General features: G+C 40.7%; 1 protein-coding gene and 1 pseudogene across 1 annotated transcript in view; one reads left to right on the top strand and one right to left on the bottom strand.

Moving 5' to 3' along the window:
* The window catches only part of Cldn10 (claudin 10), a 133,013-nt gene that overhangs the window by 99,352 nt on the left and 14,729 nt on the right, over positions 1-18,932 (bottom strand). The window lies entirely within an intron of this gene.
* LOC104866762 lies at positions 11,273-12,181 on the top strand (annotated as a pseudogene).

Genomic DNA, 18,932 nt, shown 5'->3' with positions numbered 1-18,932 from the left:
GAAACCAATATTTTCAATACAAGAAAGAGATAAAGATATCACATCAAAGAAGTGAAATAAAAGCTCTATACCCCAAATTTGAATTGGAAATACTAGTAAGAACACGAGCTGTATTTTGTGTTAAAGAATGTCTTTTTAGTGTTGAAAAGATCTGGATACCCTGACTAGCCCATAGTACTGAGAATGTTTAGCCCCCACACTATGTCTGATGTTTTTCCTTTTCCTTTTGTTTTCTTTTTATCTTTCCTTTTTTTTTCTTTTGCATTGCTGAAACTTAAACCAGAGCCTTGTGCATACTGGTATGCAAGCACTCTATCACTGAGCTACATCCTCAGCTTTTTTATTTTTTATTTGGGACAAGGTCTTGCTAAGTTTTCCAAGCTGGCCTCTAACTTGTAATCCTCCTGCCTCAGCCTCCTGGGGAGCTGGGATTACAGGGATGTTCTGCCATGCCTGACTTCCATACTGTGATTTCCTACTAAAAGGGAAATAATTCTTGGCAAAGTGGCTGCTTCAAAGATTAGTGATCAAGCTGGGGATTTTGCTCAGTGGTCCCACACCTGCCTTGCAAGTGCAAGGTCCTGAGTTCAATTACCAGTACCAAAAACAAATAAATAAAAACAGAAAATGTTAAAAAAAATTAGTGATAAGACTAGAACATCTTATCAGATGTGCAAGATATCCAAGGAAGCTATCAGAGTCAATGAGACCATGAGAGAAAACGTTGTAGGAACCAAGCTGTACAGCCCACTGACCAGAGATATAATTTCAGCAACCGAAGGAATAATGACTATAAAGATTGAAAATAGTGAATGAACTAAAAATCTATGAGCTCAGAGATTTCCAGGAATTAACACACACACACACACACACACACACACACACACACACACACTTTTGAAGGGAGCCAGGAATTCACCTCATTATTCTGAAGACTGGAAAAAATGAAGAATGGAGTAATCATGTTGCCTATCATCTAACGAATTGTACTGAAGCCTTTATTGAGGGCTGACCAAATACGAAGCAAATTTCTTCTCACAGAGGAAATGTATAATCTGCATCTAATAAGTGAAGTTGGGTCATGGAATTAGAATAACACTATCTCATAAGGTCTCATGAAATAACAGATCCAGGCAAATGATTTTCAGTGTCTGCGAAAGGACCAGGTGAAACTTCGACAGAGAATTTTATAACAAATGAACCAGGCTGGGTTATCTCAGACCAACAATGTCTTTGACATGGCAGAAAAGACAACCAGGCTTCATAAACCTCCTGCTCTGATGCTGTGAGAAGAATCCCACCCGTGGAAGATTCCTGGACAAACAAGTCAACCCTTCATCTGTCCCAGGAAGGCTCTGGATCTAACCATCAGCTCATGGGCAATAAATACACCCTGCAGCGGTTTGGTGTCTCTGCTGACTGGGCCATGGGCTTAAGAACACTGGATGTTTCTGGATGAGATTAACGTTGAAATCGGCGGACTGAGAGAAGCAGAAGGCCTTCCAGGTGCGGGGGCCTCGTTCATCAGTTGAAGGCCTGAATAGAACGAAGAAGTTGACAGTTGAAGAAGTGGAATTCCTCCTGCCTGATGGTCTTTGAACTGAGACATTGGCTTTTTCCTGCCTTTGCAATTAAACTGTGACAATGGGTCCCCCTGGGTCTCAAACCTGATGGACTGGAACAACCCCATGGGCTCTTCTGGCCCCCAGGCTTGCGGGTTCAGACTGGATCTTTAGAGCCAATTTCCTTTAATTATTGCTCATTCATCTCTCATCTATCTAGGAGTTCTGATTAAAAATACAGGGCCGGGGATTTAGCTCAGCGGTTCGGTGGCCTGCCTTGCAAGCGCAAGGACCCGAGTTCAATCCCCGGTACCCCCCCAAATTAATACAATGAATGCTCAAGTTAAAAAAAACTATTACGGTAAAAGACACATCGCTGTCAATCCTCCTCAAAATATTTCCCCTGGCTCGAAACACACTTACTACACCTCTGCTCTTGCCACTTTCTGAAGCTATTCTGAGGTCCTCCTTTATTAGTTTCTTTAGATGCACTGTCCTGGCTGCCTAGGGATACTGAATCAATTAAAAAATGTCTGCCTTGCTGGGCGTGGTGGCACATGCCTGTAATCCCAGCACTTGGGAGGCTGAGGCAGGAGGATCGCTGTGAATTCAAGACCAGCCTGGACGGCACAGTGAGTTCCAGGTCAGTCTCGACTACACAGTGAGACCCTGTCTCAAAAAAACCAAAAAAGTCTGCCTTTCAAGGTTATTATGACTTTGGGAAGGGCCACAAGTTGCACAGTGCCAGATCCAGTAAATGAGGAGGATGAAGACACACCGTAATGTTTTAATGGCCTGCCTTTCTGTTGGATGGCACTTGGCAGCAGGAGTCACTGTGTTTTTTTTATCACGCCTCGTAAAGACACTCATGTAAGAGGACTCCCAGACCTGCTTCAGAAACTGACGAAAACAGTAGGACAAGTATGTTCAAAGCCAGGGGGAGTTTTTTGATGACAATGTGTCTTTTACTGCAATACATTTTTAAAATTTAAGCATTTACTGTATATTTTGAGCAAACCTCATATCTAAAGTCTTATTGGTTCTGTTTCTCTGAAGAACCCTGACCAATACATACCTCTAGAGATGTAGTAAAAAAAAAAAAAAAGCGAAAACCAGAATGTGTGCTATTCAATAGGCCTATAAAGTTATTGTTCTTCAAGAAATAAAAATAAAAAAGAGAGGAGTAACCTATAATAAAAAAGATTTAAGAGATACATCAAGAAAATACAATGTAGGGGGACTTATTTTATGTCTTGAGCTGAACAAATCCAATGTAAAATTTTTTCTGAGATTACTGAAGGACTTTGGAAGTTAATGGTGCTATGAAAATTCTAATCTTAGGGGATACAATGATGCTTATAGGGCTATACTTTTTGAAGTCCTTGTTTTTTAGAGATACATACCAAAATATGTATGGGTACGGTCATTTTGATACCTGAGATTGTCTTCAAAATAATCCAGTAGGGATGGATTTAGCATTAAAAATAAAAGAGGTATAGAAGAAACATAAGTAACTATGTGTTAATAATTATTGAAGACTATAAGATTGGAATATTGGATTTCATTAAAGGGTTATTCTGCACTTTTGTATATCATTTCCATAACAATTTTATAAGTAAGTACTTTTCCCAAGTGCCTACCTCTACATTAGGCTTGTATTTTAAAAGTACTATTACAAGTATAGTTTCATTTGCTTCCTAAACTATATGATTTTAGCTCCTCTCCTATATCTTCTTCTTCTTCTTCTTCTTCTTCTTCTTCTTCTTCTTCTTCTTCTTCTTCTTCTTCTTCTTCTTCTTCTTCTTCTTCTTCTTCTTCTTCCTCTTTCCTCCTCTTCTTCTTCTTCTTCTTTCTTCTTCTTCTTCTTTTTCTACCAAGGATCAAACTCAGGACCTTGCAATTGCTAGGCAGGTGCTATGACACTGAGCTAAATCTCCTGCCCTCCTATATCTTCTTACCAGGAGTCCTACTTACTTTCAGTTATATTCTTTACTTGCGCATTTTTAATGCTTAGTCTCTGCTCTAAGCTCCAAAAGTCGCTCACTGCCTTGACACAAAGCTCCGTCCCGTACATCAGACATTCTTCCAAAAAGCAGAAGACAGGAAACCTTTCCCAACCCATTTTATGAAGCTATTACCTTGATGCCACACATCACAAGGAAAGAAAACTGTAGAATGTTCACATTCAATGGACATTCAAATCCTCAACGAATGCGCCAGGGATTTAGTTCAGTGGTGCCATACCTGCCTCGTAAGATCCTGCGTTCTATCCCCCATACCGGAAAAAAAAAAAAAATCCTTAATGAAATACTAGCAAAATGGTCAAAAAATGGCAAATTTTATGTTATAGTTAATTTAACACAACTTTGAAAATAGATGCATAAAAATAACTATAACTAACTGGGATTTACCTCAGGAAGACAAGATTAGTTTAATTCTAGAAAACTGATAAATGTAATACATCATTTGGATAAAATGAAGAGAAAAATCATGTGATTATTTCAATAGGTGCAGAACATTGGCCTTGATAATAATCAACAGCATGAATGACTTATCTGAGATGTGAGAGGAATGCAGAGTATAAACTCTGAAAGTGAGGGAAGGATGTGTCTTTCCTCTCTGCTGCTGGCATAACTGTCCCCTGGCAGGTGACCAAAGATTTCTGTGGAACCATAACAAAAGCGCTGTTGAATGACGCCGAGAGGTTTAGAGCAAGTGCTCTAGACTTAGGCTTACTCTTATTGGTTATACAGACAAATTAACCTTCAATTCTCAGCATTTTGTTGTTGCATTTCTAAAATTAGGATAATAATTTGTTTAAAAGCAAGGTGGCTCTGAAGTGCTTTTCACTGTCCTGGCTGCAGGAGGCGTTCGTCATCGTGAACAACGTGCGGGATTACACATCCGGGTCTCTCAATGGCCTATCATGTTTGCCATTTTACACTTGATCTTAGCCAAAAGGCCGAGAAGCGATTATGTTTGCCATTTTAAAAGGTCAATGGTAGACCTGCAGCCCCTCGAAACGGACTAATATTCTCGTTTAAGCAATAGATGTGTTACTCAGATACCCTTGAGAATGAAAGAAAAATGTGACCACAGAATGAAATTTAATCCAGACAACTGTGCATGTTTACAATGAACACGTATAAACGGCACAAACAGAAGACATCCCTGGCTGCGCACTGCCAAAAAAAGAAGGTCTTGCAGGGCAAATCCTTGCCCTGTATTTTGTTTGAGTCACAGTCAAAGGCAGAGTTTGAATCTACCTCACTTCTGGCTGAGTGCTTCCAGTAATGTCGCACCATTAAAGCTGTGCAAATGGTTTCAAAGTGGGTTAAAGATAGACTTATTAGTCAGAGGTGCAAATTCACATGAGTAAAAGAAGTGGGGGAAACCCTAAGGCCGTTACAGAGTGAGACGGATCTTCCTGCCCAAAGCATTGGATTTAACGTGTCCTACAAGCACCAACCGGCCACACACATCAAGGTTCTGAAAGCCTCAGCCTTTGCCAGGCAGCTTACACTCTCTGACTGGTGGGACAACTGTAAATGAGGTGTTTCTCTTTTGTGTAGATTCTCTGGATTTCATAGATTCTCTTTTTCCTGCCAGTCAGATGAACACATGGAAAGAGCTGGACTGTGACAAGCTGACAGGAGTTGGTAGAGTTGTTTATAGTTGTTTATATTTGATTTGTTTCTGGTTGGTTCCAGATCTTTCTACAAATTGTCTCTCTCTCTCTCTCTCTCTTTTGCTTCAAGATCTCTCTCAAAATTCTCTCTCTCCCTTTTTAAAGCTAAAACTTAGCTGGTGTTTATATTTTATTTTTTGAAGGAACAATAGACTTTTTTCCCCCCTACAATTCTGGAGGATAGGAAATCCAAGATTAAGGTGCTGGCATCTGGTGAGGGCCTTCTTGCCATTTCTGCATCATTCCAGGACAGGAATAATTGCATGGAAGAAAGGAGAGAGAGAAACAACCTTTATTAGGAACCCACTCCTGCAATAATGAAGCCACTACTGCAGCAATAATGGCATTAATCCACGCGTGAGGGCAGAACCTTCCTGCCTCTTAAAGGTCCTTACTCTATGTTTTAGTTTAGTTTTGTTCTTCTTTATTTTTATTAGCAGAAGTTTGTGGTACCTAGTGATTACATTCAGTGTAGGGAGGTGGTTCATGGACATAACAGATCTTAATTCTTTTTATGTCCCCATGCCCTCCCTCCTTGGTTCCTTTCACATTTGCAGATCTGTCTCCCTGTTTCCTATATCTGTCTTTAACTGTTATTTAGAATAAGGCAGGGCTTAACCACTGTTTCTTTTTTTGTCTTCTTTTCTGAGCACTTAGTTCATCAAATTGTATTTAGTGTGGTCTAAAAGGCAACTCTGTTGCCAAGCAACCCCAGTCCCTGGCATTTCTCTCTTTGCTACCTCTTTTGAGAGGCTCCCAACCACCTTTGCCAAGGCGCGTCTGTGGGAGAACCACGCCCAGGCACGGGCTGTCCTGAGTCTCTAGATTTCCTTTGGGATCAAGGCTTTGCCTTTATGAAAGTTATTTTTCTTTGGCAAAAATTTTAGAGAACCTCTTAAAATCATTTTTGGTTTAAATGCAAATACATTTCTGTATAATCTAAATGAACAAAATAAGTGAAAGTGGCCACAGAGAACATATTCCAGAAGTAATTCATCAGTATAGTATTTTTAAAAAAAATTCTAAATAGGTAAAATCACGACTCTGATACACAAGTAGAATGATCATCATTAATTCTCAAGTTACTTACCATTAATTGTTATTCGTTCATGAGTGAACCAGAGTGATATTACAACTGGTTTTCAAAGCCTATGCCTCCCAAAATTCTTTAACTTTGCCATGAACAATGATCATTTGCACTACTAGGAGTAGAAGTCACTGACAGACTATGAGCTTTCTACAAGTTAGCTGACCTTACCAGTTGCAAAATAGCCTAAGGAGAGGCAAGATAATCAGCCCTAGAGATTAGAAGGATTCCACAAAGGATCAGAAACTGGGATTCCACTGAAAAGTTTTTCTTTTGCCCTTCAGTGTCTTTCCCAACTTTTCATTTCAGTCACATCTCTTTTTCTTTTTTGGTACCTGGGATTGAATTCGGGTCCTTGCGCTTGCAAGGCAGGCCACCAAACCACTGAGCTAAATCCCCAGCTCAGTCACATCTCTTCATCCAAATTATCTCCATCCAAATCCCTTGCTTTTTCCCCTAGCTCAAAAGTCCTAGACATGGGTTAGCGTTTTCCATGCATGTTATTGACTATGTCAAATGCCAGGCTACTTGTATCTATTTAATCATGATATGGGTTTAGGAAGCTGACATTTTATCTCAAGGTTCTTTTGTGTTTTCCTGGGATGATTCCTATCTCTAAGAGAACTCTGGGCCTCACAAGTCGTGACTAGGTAAGGAAAACTATTAAACTAACAAGGGTGAGGTACAGAGTGGGAGAGCAGAAAGAGCACAAGGCAGGATTCTGGAGATTCCACCATAAAGCAAGAAAAGCCAAATAATTGGGGGGGTGGGAGTAAATGGGGGTTCAGGAAAGAAGGAGGTTTTTAGCAAAAGTGAAGGCCACGAGCAGTATCTGTTCCTCCGTCTCCATGGTGGAGTGAAGGCCTCCGCTCTGAGGGCTGGATGTAAATGAGCTTCCAAATGGGATGTGACAGAAGCACAAGGAGAGAAGAGTTGAATGGAGCCTCTGCCCAGATACTGCTCCCCCATTTTTGTTAGATTGCATTGGCAGCTCCATTCTTCATCTCTCGTTGTGACCAAATCCTTCGTCACCTTATCTTGCTGATCCTCCCATCAAAAGAGAAAATTATTTCTCTACTCCTTGACTCTTAATTCAGCCACATGACCTGCTTTGACCGAAGGGACGTCACAGACGCGATAGAGGCAGCAACTAACAAAGCAACCGTGAGGCTGTCTGGTTTCCTGTCTTTTGCCATGAAAAGGTTATGCCCAGTCCAGCCTACCAGTCCTAGGAGCAGAGCCGAGTCACCTTAGCCAGTCCCATCTATGGTCAGCAGTCCCCATTAGATCCTAGATGTATGAGTTCAGTACAATTGAGGTCACCAGAGCCACTCTTCTGAGCCCAGTCTCGATTACCTAAACTTCACAGGTACAAGAAATGAATGTTCCTTGTCGCTGTTGACTGAGGATCTGTAGTAGTTGCATAGCAATTTCCTGACAATGGCTAACTCATATACCAAGTATTCTCATCAAACCCTTATAAGATGAGACCGATCTCTGGATAGTGTGACTTTCACAAGTGGTTCAGTTTGAGGGTTTTGGCTTTCCATAGGGCATCAAGGAAAGGACACCCCAATAAAGGTTCAGAAGCCATAACTTCATCCAAGTTGCCTCTTCTGTTTGGGTGGGAACCTTATGTGGAGGCCATATATTTGCCAGGCTTGTGGCCTCCCCAAGGAAACCTAGAGGCAGGAAATGATGCCTTATAACTGGGAGGAACCAGGCAATTTCTAGTTGTAGAGTACCTGAAACTAGAGTAGGAAACTAGAGAATGGAGCAACTAGTGGTAGCAACAGGGAACCCTCTTCTATTAATGTGTGATTCACAACATAAGAGATCAGACCAATAAGATTGTTTCTTCAGTTGCCAAGAGCATACAGAACCCAGAAACCTTGGTTTGGGTCCTGAGCTTCTACGTATGGGCTTCTCAGAGAAAGGGTATCCACTTGCATGCAAAATGAATTCTACAATGTAGAAGATAGTTGTCTTCTCTGAAATAGATTTTACAAGCTTGTAAAACTATAATAACTCAGTTGGATCAGTGAATATTTGTGAGCATCTATTTATACTGGGAACTGGAGCGATCTCCAGAGACGTGGGTGGACTAGGAATCCAACCCGTCACCATATTCTATCTAGGCTTTCCTTCTTAAGGAGCAGGCAGTGCAGAAATGACTAGAAATGGACACAAGATGGGCTCAATGAAATGCTACTGGAAAACAAGAGAGCCAGTCACGGAACGTGACAGAGCAGGGAAGGCTGAAGCAGAAAGCAACTTTGCAGGGGTTGGTGAGTGTGGTTGGGGGCCCTACTCTATGTGTGGCCTGGTTGGGCTCCCAGCTGTCTGGGAAGTGTACATAGCAGCTCCATCTTTCTCCTGCTTCCCCTTCTGCTTCACTCCTGCCTTCACGTTTGAATCTCCACAGCAGAAGTAAAGCAATGACTTTGGTTTTCTTTGATCTTCCCTAATATCAGGCAAAAGGCCTTACCCGGGAGATGCTTCATGGAGTTTGTTGCATGAATGAATGGCTGACTGTTCAAATGCTCATGGACTGAGGTCCTTGGAGTTCCTTAGAGGAGAGCAGGGCAAGCTAGAAAAGGACAGGAGGGAAAATAGTGGGAAGACTTGGGACAAGAAACAGACAGATGTAAAAGGCAAAAAGGTAGCATTAGCACAACCTACTGTGGAAGTCATTTGCATGAAAAAGCAAGGAAAAGTAGTAAAGATGGCCAGATAATCTACTTCATATGCAGGTAGAGAGCGCAGTTTTATATTTGAAGGACGTGAAATTAAAACTTAACCCTGAATGACACACAATTGTATTTCTCCGGGCATCACACTAAATAAAAGCTTCTCCCACCTTGTTGCACCTGCCTCTGCCTGGCTCGATGCAGTCCCATTTTATTGTGTTACTGGTGCCCATTTTTATGACCAAATGGGGAGCTTTCAGCTAAGTCATCCTGAAATCTAATTTAGCTTGCACAACATGTGCTTCGCAATTAAATTAAAATCGCAGGATGTTTTGTATTAGGGGAATCTTCCTTCAGCCAGGCCCAGGTTAGTAAGAGTGTGTGACCTGTCTGGGATAGAATCCTCTCATCCAAAACATTTGGAGCTTTTCACTGGATTAATCTGCAACTCACTGGAAGATTTGTGGTTCAATTTGTTTAAGATTTTCTGTCTGTTTCCATTTCTCTTTTCAATTCAGGTCAATATGCGTTTATTCAGCTCTCTTATTGAAAATGATATGAAAAGTGTCACTGAGCCCAAAGAATAAAGAAAATGGCAGATAAAATGCATGGAAAGGAAGAAATGTAATGAGTGAATAAATAAGTTTATTCATGAATAAAGAATTTATTCATGAATAAAGAAATTCATTCATCCAACAAATGAACTTACAGAGCTCTTATTTTTACCATGCATGGAGCTAGGTAAGTACTATAGAGCACAGAGACAAACATAAGCCACTGTTTCCATCCTCTGGGAATTTAGAATTTGGTTTATTTTTTATAGAAAAATTTGCCATTGAACAATTTTAATTCAATTTATATTAGTGCCTTAACCCAACCAAAAACTTCAAAAAGAAATAAGCCGTGAACAATTTCCCGATGCTTATCAGAAGATGCTGAACACTATGTGGGGAAAAGCTCATGAAGCCATATTGTACCACTGAGCAGAGTATGAGTGCTGGCCACACAGCGTTCTGTGGCCACTAGCCAGTAGGCTGCAGGCAAAAAAAAAAAACAAAAAAAACAAAAAAAACACAAACCCTTAAAAATATTATTCCTTTAAAGGCTGTAGGATATAATCTTTTTTTTGTTTGTTTTTGTTTTTTTGAGACAGGGTCTCACTATGTAGTTGAGACTGACCTGGAACTCACTATGCAGCCCAGGCTGGTCTCAAACTCACAGCGATCCTTCTGCCTCAGCCTCCCAAGAGCTGGGATTATAGGCATGCGCCACCATGCCTGGCTCTAGTATATAATTGTGAGTGGAGTATACTAGATATCCCTTTTTTGAGCATTCTGTAAACCTTTGTAGCTTCGTAAGGAAGTATCTTTAGCAAAAACTAATTCCAAGGTAATATAGAACATGCATCTCATTCTGAAACATATTGGAGGATTTTCCATTTAATGGATTCATGTCCCAACCTTGTTTACCAAACTGTAAATCTTTAAGATTCAGTGAAACAACAATGCTGTGATGGATTCTTCCCGACAAGGGTAAGGGAGGTGAAGCTGATAACATTCAGAAAGGGCAACAGTTGCATACATGATGGCATGTAAGAACTATCCTCCCTGCCCCTCCTCTCCCCATGCTCACATTAACTGGATTTCGTATTGTTGTCTACTGTGTATCCAGGACATAGAACTAGACTAGTAAGGAAAAGGGGAGAGAGCTTGATCGGTATCCGTTGAGTAAATGAGAGGGAGAATGGGTGACTGTTTTCCTGAACTGGGTAACACAAATGGGAGAGCCAATGCTGCACACCAAAGAAAGAGAACTACTTGGCTTCACAGTGACTCGTATGATTCTCGACCCTTCAAGGCATCCCATCCTCCCACCCACCCTCCCGTCGATGGATCCCTCCATCTACCTACTGAGTATCTTTCATTTCACCTCACTTGTGTGCTGATACTGTACTGTTTTGGGGGTTTATAAAGAAAAGAAGGATAAAATACAAACTCTCAAATAGCACTTCAGCTCAGTTCTAAAAGAGGAACCTGAGAAAAGGTAAGAAGGGAACTGACTCATCCCAAATATGAAAAATAAAAGTAGTCATGTTTTTGGTAGAAAAGTATTGTAGAGATCAATAGGGGAGGTAAACTGGGACTTGACAGATATCAACTGTCCACCATACAAAAGGCAAATGAGTAGAGAGGGTAGCAGAACCTGGAAAAAGAGAGAGAGAGAGCAGAACCTGAAGACCATTATTTTCTTTTAACTGAACCTCCACTCAATACTCCAGAAAACAGAGAATATACCACGGAAATAATGCTTGAGTCCATCAATCTTCGAGGCCTGCACATTGCTGTGCAGGCTGTTCTTGCCTTAGCTGCATCCTGGACCTCAAGACAAGTAGGAGAACGGACATTGACTGGTACAGTAATAGACAGTGGACATGGTGTTACTCATGCCATTCCTGTGGCTGAGCGATATGTGATGGGCAGCTGTATTAAACATATTCCAGTTGCAGGACAAGATATAACATATTTTATTCAGCAATTGTTGAGACACCGAGAAGTAGGAATCTATCCAGAACAATCCCTGGAAACTGCTAAGGCAGTAAAGGAATCTTACAGTTATGCATGCCCAGATTTAGTAAAAGAATTTAATAAGCATGACACAGATGGATCAAAGTGGATTAAACAGTATACTGGAGTCAATGCCTTCTCAAAGAAAGAATTTTCCATTGATGTTGGTTGTGAGTGATTTGTGGGACCTGAAATCCTTTCTCAACCCAGAGTTTGCTAATCCAGACTTTACACAACCTGTTTCAGAAGTTGTAGATGAAGTAATTCAGAATTGTTCTATTGATGTCAGAGGTCCTCTCTACAAGAATATTGTCCTCTCTGGAGGTTCAACCATGTTCAGGGACTTTGGACGTCGCTTGCAAAGAGACCCGAAAAGAACTGTAGATGCCAGGCTGAAATTAAGTGGGGAATTGAGTGGTGGTAGATTGAAGCCAAAACCAACTGATGTACAAGTTATCGCACTCCCTATGCAGTGATATGCAGTTTGGTTTGGAGGATCAATGATGGCTTCCAACCTGAATTCTAGCAAGTATGCCACACCGAGAAGGATTAGGAAGAAACTGGACCTAGTGTTTGTCGTCACAATCTGGTGTTTGGAGTCATGCTGTAAAATTGGGGTTATTGGGTTAGGGAGGTGGAGAAGAGATCATCTTTCTGATATCCTGTTTTGTCTGGATGGTTGGTTTTGAGGTTTTTAAATCTGACTTGAAATAGACCAAACATATAAAATGTATAATGTGATAAATGTATAAATATATAATGTGATTATACATTTTAATAAGCGTATCAACATGGAGATATGAAAGAGAGCCAAAGTGAGTTTTTTCTTTGGATTGACTATTTGAATCTTATTGTAACAAAAAGAAGTGGGTTTTAGTTCTTTTTGTGCCCTGATATTTTGTATATTATTGAATTCACCAAGATTTGATGGGATTTATCAGTATGTAGATAGCTCTGCAATGCTTGAATTGTACACTTCTTGGTGTGCAGTGCAAGAGCTTATTTATATTTCATGCATTTTTATACCTTGAGGAATAAAAAGTTAAAGAAAGCCATGCACGGTGGCACGTGCTGTAATCTCAGCACTCGGGAGGCTGAGGCAGGAGGATCACTGTGAGTTCTAGACCAGCTTTGGCTACATAGTGAGTTCCAGGTCAGCCTCAACTACGTAGTGAGACCCTGTCTCAAAAAACAAAACAAAACAAAACAAAAAAAGATTACCAAAATTGTCATAATACCCTTCTAATACAGGTACCGATTTCTTTTTAATACTTGTTTCAGGTTCTTCAGTTTACTAATGAATCTATTTTCTTCAAATCTCTGGAATAGTTCTATAAAAGTCACAACAGTTGGTTAGCAAGCTGACTTTTTAAATGTGCCCTATATAAACAATTGTAAACTTTAATTTTTTAATTTATTATTTATTTATTTATTTTTAGGTACTGGGGATCGAACTCGGGTCCTTGCATTTGCGAGGCAGGCACTGGAACCACTGAGCTAAATCCCTGGCCCTATTTTTTATTTTTTAAAATTGTGAACTTTTAATATATCGAGTGCTTTCATTTTGATAACTGGATCTCCATTTGATATTTTCATTTGCATAACTCATTTGCCATCTAAAAAAAAATTTTTTTTTTAGTGCCAGTCCCTGACATATCATGGAAACTTAATTTTTATTTGCATTTTAAGATATCTGGATCATGAAGAAAATAAATTACAATTGAAAAAAATAAATATAGTCACTTAATGAAGTAAAGTATACAAACTTACAATTAAACTCTATTGAAAACAAAGGTAATTCATACTCAAAACTCACCACTTTTAAAATTATCTATTCTTAAGCTTTTTAGCTCTAATACAAATAATTGAAGAAAATCAGACTCCCAAATTGAAAGACACAATCAAAAATGGGCATCTGAAATGAATAAATGCTTCTCAGATAAAGAAGTAGAAATGGCAAATAAATATATGCAAAAATGTTCAACATCACTGGTCATTCGAGAGATGCAAATTAAAACAACACTGAGAGTCCATCTCACTCAAGAATGGCTATTATCAGGAAATCAACCTACAACGTATGCTGTGAGGAAAAACGAACACTTCTCTACTGCTGATGGGAGTGCAGACTGGTGCAACCACTGTGGAAATCATTGTGGATATTCCTCAAAAATTTAGGATTAGAGGTCCCATTTCACCCAGCCACTCCCTTGCTGGATATCTTCCCAAAAGAATTAAAAGCATCCTACCACAGCGGTATAGGCCACACAGTTTGTAGTAGCTAAATCTTGGAAACAACCCAAATTCCCATCAACTGGTGAATGAATAAAAAAGATGTGTGTGTGTGTGTGTGTGTGTGTTTAAATACAATGGAGCATTATTCAGCCACAAAGAAAGATAAACGAGAATTTGTAGCTAAATAGATGCACCTTGAGATCATACTCCTAAGTGAATTAAATCAGACACACATGTAAATATAGCATTGTCTCTGGTGTGAGAAGCTGAAAGGGTAAATAAGGACCAAAATGTATAATAGATAATGGGAAATAGGACGAAACTGTTCAAAGGGAAGGGGAAACTGTGAAGGGGGAGACAGGATAAAGGAACGGAAAAGGAAAAAAATGAGAAAGGAAGAAAACAATGGAAACAAAGCTTTCGTAAATAAGGAGGGAGTGGGAGTTGAAGGAGGGGAGGGGACTGGGAGGAAAAGGGGAATCAAAATCTACCACGTACAGGTACAAATTCCCTTTGATGCATGTGATCCTTGTGTATATTGAAATTGTACCAATCAAATTAAGTTTTACAAAGTTCTTAAGTCTATCACATTGGATACAGATGTGCTACTGTGCACACCTTCCCAACTCCACCACAGTGACGTCATGTTGGTAGCTTCAGCTTGCCTTAACAGGGGTATCTGCACCTCAGAAACTGGCAAATGTTACATGTGAAGACATCATTTCCCCCTTCTCCCCATTTAAGAGATGGAGAAAATGGTAAAAATGCAGATTAAACCTTAAAAGGTGTCGTGTCTGTAGCTATTACAGCGTGAATATCACAAGAAATTGTGCTGTTGGCCAAAACAGTGTGTGGTACATGACCATGTGCTTGTGTATCTGTCTTTGTATCTATGCGCACATTTTTAAAGCTCTAGGTGCTGAGCATTTACCAACACAACACTGTTCAAAACGCAAAACAGGCTGGAGAGTAATGAATGCAGAAGAGAGTCACATTAGGTTATGCGAGCTGGCAGGAGGGGAGCAGATTCTGTAGGACAGAGACAGCTGCCATGGGCCTCAGGGAGATAAGAACCAGCAGAGGCTCAGGGCAGAAGAAATCTAGGGAACTACTGGATGTCCATGCTGAGGCCAGAGTGTAAGATGAACAGCGCTTTCCTACCCACTGTGCAATCAAGCCCGTGGAAGAGTAGGGACACTGGGAAGAGGAGCTTCTATCCATAGTGGGTGATCCAGTGCCAGCATGGGCCTTCTCAAAAGTACCTGCAGGCTGTGCTCTTCCTGGTCCACAGCAGAACCCACACTACGCTAATATTTCATGTCCTGGGCGTATTGGCTGGGAGTGTCTTATGGAAACATCTAGAGATAAATCAAGCTTGTTATCACTCTTGGGACTCTTGGGAAAGGACTATCTGTAGTTAACATAGGAAGGGAGATAGGAGATGGGTGGGGAGAGAGAGAGAGAAAGAGAGAGAGAGAGGATTCAGGGCTATCTGAGGCTAGAATGGTAGAAGAAGGCTTCAAGGGAGCCTTAATAGTGGCCCTCGACTCCCGAGTGAGAAGAGCTTATATGCATGTTTTTGGGAGAAGAAAGTCTCTTTTTGGTGCTGAATTTGCAAAGGACATGTTGTTTTTCCTCCCCTGTGTATCTATTAGAGGAGAGGCTGATGGAGTTAGAGAGTAGGGTGGCGGGGCTGTTGGGACAAGAGCCAAGCCATAATGCTGCTGAGAAGGGAGTCTGGGTCCTCTCTGTGGACAATGGGTAACAGGTAGGAGAGGAGAAGATTATTCCAAGGAATGCCAGGGAAGCTTGGAGATGTTTAGGGAGGGAACATGGAAAAGTCTAGTTTCCGTCCAGATTCCATCTGAATTGGGACATTAATATAAAGATGATATTATTCCCACAGGCTGGTACAATACAGGACATAACTTTTACAATAGGAAAAATGAAATAAAAATATGAGATATGAAAGCGATTGAAGGGTTAAAAAAATCCATTCTGATTAAGGGGTGAATCAAGGTTTATGAACAGAAAGACTTATAAACTTAGGTTAATATTAAAGGCTACTTATAACTATTTTAAAAAGCTGAAGGAGACAGTTGAGTTGGGGAATATGTGTGGCTGGGGAAGAAAAATCCTGACAGGAACAAGGTTGAGAGAGGAAATCAATTATTAGAAAATGACTTCCACTTCCCATCTCAACCACTTCAATTAAAAAGTAAGACACACAAAAGAACATTTATTTCCAAACCAATCATCCTCAGCCCCGTTTTGTAACAGAGATAAAACCAAGTGGTCCTGGGCTATCTCGAGAAGGTTACAGCTCCCAATTCAGTCTGCTTACGGAGCATGAAACTTTATGTTTGCCTTGCACTTTTACCAAGTTGCTCATCACATTCAGAAACCCAGCCCTCATAGAAATGTCTGCGCAGCCCAGCCACTCTGCCAAATCCAGCAGACAAGGAGCCAGAGAGTTCTTTTTCTGCTGACTGTGGTCATGCATGGCTGAATGATTCATGAAGAAGACCAATCACCACATCCATATCTGGATGTCATTAATCACCAAGAGAGGGGCTCAGCCCAGAGTCACTCAGAGGATGCACAGTCCTCAGAGTGAATCTGTTCAATAATCAGAATCACTGGAGCTGCCTTCTCCTGTTTTGCAATGACACCCTGATTTCTCGTTGCCACTTTTCAAATACAGGGCTGTTTTCTGCTGCCCCAAAGGAACAGATGAATGAGGTTTTCATAGTATATTTTGTTAACTATAGGAAAAATTAATTGAGGGAAAGAAAGCTTCTATCTAAGAGAGACAGAAGGGGGACCGGAAAGGGGGCTGCCCGCTCACCCCACTTTTCAAAGATGTTTTATACAGCAAAGCCATGTGGTGAGGCAGGTACAAAGTGGGACAAAACTGTAAGACCTAGTGGAAAATTACAAGGTGGGCATGAGATGGGGCAAAACCATGACCAACCAACAAGATTACAAGTACAGTCACCCAGGTAGTATTGATTAAATGAGGGTCAAATGGGGGAGCAAGTCACATAGCAAGGATACAAGGATTTTCAGTGGAGGGGGGAAGATCAGTGATATCTCCTGGAAAGGCTGGGTTAAGATCTTAGCCCCCAATCCAGGTGATTGATACCTACTTAGAATATCAATCACTGCTATTTATTCACAGGGGAAGCACAAAGGTATAATAGTTTCTCTCCTTTTACAATTCTGGCCTTCAGTGAATGTATCTTGATTGTCCTCCATGTTGGCTCCTTGCTGTGCTGGCTCCTTAAAGGTGGCCCTGTCTAACTGCCTACAAGATATCTAATTAACTTATGTATCTGCAATATTCCCCCATCTGAAGAAGTATCCCTAACTGCTGTCAGGGGGAAAGAAGCAAAGACAGCTCTGGCTACTTCCAGCTGAAGAGGGTCATAGCTGTGGATCAGCAGTTAAGAGTTACTCTACAGAGGGTTTATCTAAAGGCCCTCGGTAGGTGCCTGCCATTATCATCTTGGGAGCTGCCTAGACTTTAAGTCTGGAGGAGACAATGCCAAAGGAACAGTTAAAAATGCATGGGCCAAATTATAAGGTCAGCAAGATTTCTATGACTATAGCCCACAATGGAAGGTCCAGGGGACTTCAGAATCCAACACAGAAGTCATATTGTACAGTTTAGAAGTTATAACCTGTGTGCAAGATTGATCTGGTGGATCCAGGTAAAAGAAGTCTAGCACATTTGTCATTGGTTCCATTTGTGTGGCCACTTGGAGTTTGGAAGCCTCTAGGCAAGAATGAATAAACTTTTAAGAAATTAGAGTATGCATAATTTAAGCATGAGCACACTAGAATGAAAGGACAGGTTGGGGAGAAAGTCACACTTAGAAACTGAAAAAGTGATTGAACATACTGGTCTTAGATTCTTTCATTGATAGAATAGAGGTCATCTATAAGTCTGATACTTTGTCATCAGTCTCTAGTTTTAGCTGTAAGATAAGAAACAACTTGAAGAACAAATTTTACTAAGAAATATAAAACTCTGCCTGACCTCTTATAGATTTTATCATAGTTTTTTCTAATGATCAATAACCATGGTCAGCTACTGGTAGAGCTGAAAACTGACAGAAGGGGTCAGTGACTAGAGCCCCTTTTTATACCTAGCTTTATTACTGTCACATTATTTTATACCTCTTTTGGTTATTCTTTTCTACTGGGTGTTTAAGACCAGGTGAAACCTGTGTCAATCAACATGAACCTCTCACTATCTGTCAAGGTCAGTTAAGTCTCTTCAGGCAGTATTTTGGAACCAGGCATAGAGCCTCTCAGCTCCTCTGTCAGTATCAGCTGTCCAGGCACACTTCTCTCCTCTGTGTCTGCTGGATTTCAAGGGAAAGCTTCCAGAATGGTGAGTTTCCCTCTTCCTAGAACACTTCCAGAGTAAAACTGACATTCGCTTATTTCTCTCTGGGATATATAGAAAACTGATTTAGGCTTAATCCTGAAACTCTTGAAGACTAAATGTAAGTTTGTTGGTTTGTTGGTACTGGGGATCAAACTTGGGACATTGTGCTTATGAGGTAGGCTGCAAAACCACTGAGCTAAATCCCAGACCACAAATGTAAGTTTTAGTGCAGATTTATCTGTCTTTCAGCCCTCGGGTGAAATCAGAAAATAGCAAAAACAGCTACCCCAGCTCTGGCCACTTCCTTGCACCTCTAATCTGCCACCACTGGCAGTGGACAAGATAAAGTCTAAGGGACACCTTAGATTGGGCATAGAACAAGAGGGATAGATGGAAATGCCTTCTTTCCCTTTGTTTCTTTTCAACATAGAACAAATGGTCATAGGTAGACATCAGCAGCACAGCAGATTGGAGCCTTGGCAGGTCTCCTTCTCTCACCTCATGGAATTCATACTTAGCTCCAAAGGGTGTCACCTGGTTTCTCCTACATGTAAACCTGGCCTGACTAGATCCCCACTGGAGATAGTTAAAATTACTTGTAACAGTCTGTCCCTTTAGAGAGAACAATTACATGTGTCTCTCAAACAAGTGGCTATAAAAGCAACCATGAGAAACCTGTACAGCTGGGTATTCCAGTCAGATAAACTATCAGC

Source organism: Fukomys damarensis, unplaced genomic scaffold, assembly GCF_012274545.1.
Source record: "Fukomys damarensis isolate Sample0158 unplaced genomic scaffold, DMR_v1.0_HiC HiC_scaffold_6, whole genome shotgun sequence".
Lineage (NCBI taxonomy): Eukaryota > Metazoa > Chordata > Mammalia > Rodentia > Bathyergidae > Fukomys > Fukomys damarensis.
The sequence above is the reverse complement of the archived record's forward strand: the minus strand, read 5'-3'. Positions and strand labels throughout refer to the sequence as shown.